We start from the raw sequence: 3770 nt of genomic DNA on the forward strand, positions 1-3770 counted from the left end.
AGAAACTGGCCGACATGGGGACCGGGCACCGTGGGAATTGGGCACCGCGGGAATTGGGCACCGTGGGAATTGGGCACCGCGGGAACTGGGCACCGCGGGAACTGGGCACCGCGGGAATTGGGCACCGTGGGAACTGGGCACCGTGGGAATTGGGCACCGTGGGAATTGGGCACTGCGGGAATTGGGCACTGTGGGAATTGGGCACCGCGGGAATTGGGCACCGTGGGAATTGGGCACTGCGGGAATTGGGCACTGCAGGAACCAGGCACCGTGGGAATTGGGCACCATGGGAATTGGGCACCGTGGGAATTGGGCAACGTGGGAATTGGCCACCGCGGGAACTGGGCACTGTGGGAATTGGGCACTGTGGGAATCGGGCACCGCGGGAACCGGGCACTGTGGGAATTGGGCACTGTGGGAATTGGGCACCGTGGGAATCGGGCACCGCGGGAATTGGGCACTGCGGGAATTGGGCACCACGGGAATTGGGCACCACGGGAATTGGGCACCGTGGGAACTGGGCACCGTGGGAATCAGGCACCGCGGGAATTGGGCACTGCGGGAATTGGGCACCACGGGAATTGGGCACCGTGGGAATCAGGCACCGCGGGAATTGGGCACTGTGGGAATTGGGCACTGTGGGAATCGGGCACCGCGGGAACCGGGCACTGTGGGAATTGGGCACTGTGGGAATTGGGCACCGTGGGAATCGGGCACCGCGGGAATTGGGCACTGCGGGAATTGGGCACCACGGGAATTGGGCACCACGGGAATTGGGCACCGTGGGAACTGGGCACCGTGGGAATCAGGCACCGCGGGAATTGGGCACTGTGGGAATTGGGCACCACGGGAATTGGGCACCGTGGGAATCAGGCACCGCGGGAATTGGGCACTGTGGGAATTGGGCACCGCGGGAATTGGGCACCGTGGGAATTGGGCACTGTGGGAATTGGGCACCGTGGGAACTGGGCACCGTGGGAACCGGGCACTGCGGGAATTGGGCACCGTGGGAACCGGGCACTGTGGGAATTGGGCACCGTGGGAATCAGGCACCGCGGGAATTGGGCACTGTGGGAATTGGGCACCACGGGAATTGGGCACCGTGGGAACTGGGCACCGTGGGAACCGGGCACCGTGGGAACCGGGCACCATGGGAACTGGCTGACATGGGGACTGGGCACCGTGGGAACCGGGCACCACGGGAGCCGGCCACTGCGGGAATTGGGCACCACGGGAAGTGGACACCACGGGAACTGGCCAACACGGGGACCAGCACCGTGGGAACTGGGCACCGTGGGAACCGGGCACCGTGGGAACCGGGCACCACGGGAACCGGCACCGTGGGAACCAGGCACCGTGGGAACTGGCTGACATGGGGACCGGGCACCATGGGAACTGGGCACTGTGGGAACTGGCCACCACGGGAACTGGGCACCGCGGGAGCTGGACACCGCAGGACTTGGGCACCATGGGAATTGGCCACCGTGGGAACCGGGCACTGCAGGAACTGGGCACCGTGGGAATTAGCCAACAAGGGAACTGGCCAATATTGGGAACTGGGCACCATGGGAAGCGGGCACCACGGGAACTGGGTACCATGAGAATTGGGCACCGTGGGAACTGGGCACCGCAGGAATTGGGCACCATGGGAATCAGCCACTGTGGGAACCGGGCACCGCAGGAACCGGGCACTGTAGGAATTGGGCACCATGGAAACTGGGCACCGTGGGAACGGGGCACCACGGGAACCGGGCACCACAGGAACCGGGCACCACAGGAATTGGCCACCGCGGGAATTGGGCACCCACCGCCACGGGGCCTCACCTCGTTCCACACCGGCTCACGCTCGCCCGGCACCACCCGGGTGCTCCTGGGGACGCCTGGGGACAGGGAGGGCGGCGGCGAGGGTGGGCGCCCGCCGGGTGGGTGCCCCCGCGCCGGGTGAGTGCCCGGAGGTGCCCCCCGGGCGCGGGTACCTCTGAACTCGGCGCGCACGTGCACGTCGGTGCCGGTGGCCGGCGGCGCGGGGATGCGGGCGCTGACCACGACCAGGCGCAGCATGTCGGCGCGGGGAGCTGGGTGCTGAGCCACCGGCACGGGCGACGCCGCGGCGCCTTCCGGAACGCCGGGTCACAGTGGGGACAAGGGGGGGGACAAGGGGGGGGCATGGGGATGTGGCACTTCTGGGGCTGCTGTCTCCGGTCATTGGGGTCTCGGTGGCACCCGCAGTACCCCACGGCACCCTGTGACACCCCACAGCGCCCCACGGCACCTGCAGCACCCTGTGCCCCCCCCCATGGCAGCCTGCAGCACCCCAAGGCACCCGCAGCACCCCATGGCACCCCACAGCACCCTTCGACACCCCACAGCCCCTGCAGCACCCCATGGTGCCCCACAGCACCCTATGGCACCCCATGGCACCCTGTAGCACCCCAAGGCATCCACTGCACCCCGTAGCACCCCACAGCGCCCTGTGACACCCCACAGCACCCCACAGCACCCCATGGCACCCCACAGCACCCCATGGTCTCCACAGCACCTGCAGCACCCTATGGCATCCCACAGCACCCACAGCACCCCATGGCACCCCACAGCACCCCGAAACACCTCACAGCACCCTGCAGCATCCCATGGCACCCCGTGGTAGTCCGCAGCACCCCACAGCACCCTGTGGCACCCCATGGTACCTACAGCACCCCGTGGCACCCACAGCACCCCATGGCACCCCATGGCATCCCATGGCACCCGCAGCACCCCATGGCACCCCACAGCACCCCGAAACACCTCACAGCACCCTGCAGCATCCCATGGCACCCATGGCACCTGCAGCACCCCACAGTGGAGTGTACTGATGTCCATATGTCCCCATGTCTGTGCGTCCCCATGTCTGTGTGTCCCCGTGTCACTGTGTCCCTATATCCATGTGTCCCCATGTCCCTGTGTCCCCATGTCACTGTGTCCCCATGGCAGTGTGTACTGCTGTCCAATTGTCCCTGTGTCTGTGTGGCCCTGTGTCCCTGTGTCCCCATGTCCCTGTGTCTGTGTGTCCCCATGTCACTGTGTCCCCATGGCGGTGTCTAGTGCTGTCCATATGTCCCTGTGTCCGTGTGTCCCCGTGTCTGTGTGTCCCCATGTCACTGTGTCCCCATGTCCCTGTGTCCCCGTGTCCGTGTGTCCCCATGGTGGTGTCTACTTCTGTCCATATGTCCCCATGTCCCTGTGTTCCCGTGTCCGTGTGTCCCTGTGTCCATGTGTCCCCGTGCCCGTGTGTCCCCATGGTGGTGTCTACTTCTGTCCATATGTCCCCATGTCCCTGTGTTCCCGTGTCCGTGTGTCCCTGTGTCCATGTGTCCCCGTGCCCGTGTGTCCCCATGGCGGTGTGTGCTGCTGTCCATATGTCCCCGTGTCCGTGTGTCCCCGTGCCCGTGTGTCCTCATGTCCCTGTGTCCCTGTGTCCCCATGTCCCTGTGTCCCCATGGCAGTGTGTACTGCTGTCCATATGTCCCCGTGTCCGTGTGTCCTCATGTCCCTGTGTCCCCGTGCCCGTGTGTCCCCATGGCGGTGTGTGCTGCTGTCCATATGTCCCTGTGTCCCTGTGTCCCCGTGTCCCCGTGTCCGTCCCCGCCCGCCGGGCCCTTCCCGCACACTCCACTCCGCACCACTCCGCCCTCCGCGTTTTGGCGCCCGCCGCCCCGCCCGGCCGCCCGCCGCACTCCGCTCCGCTCCTCAATCCACTCCGCAGTTTCCACTGCGCTCCCCGCCCCGCCCCG

Source organism: Dromaius novaehollandiae, chromosome 26 (genome assembly GCF_036370855.1).
Source record: "Dromaius novaehollandiae isolate bDroNov1 chromosome 26, bDroNov1.hap1, whole genome shotgun sequence".
NCBI lineage: Eukaryota > Metazoa > Chordata > Aves > Casuariiformes > Dromaiidae > Dromaius > Dromaius novaehollandiae.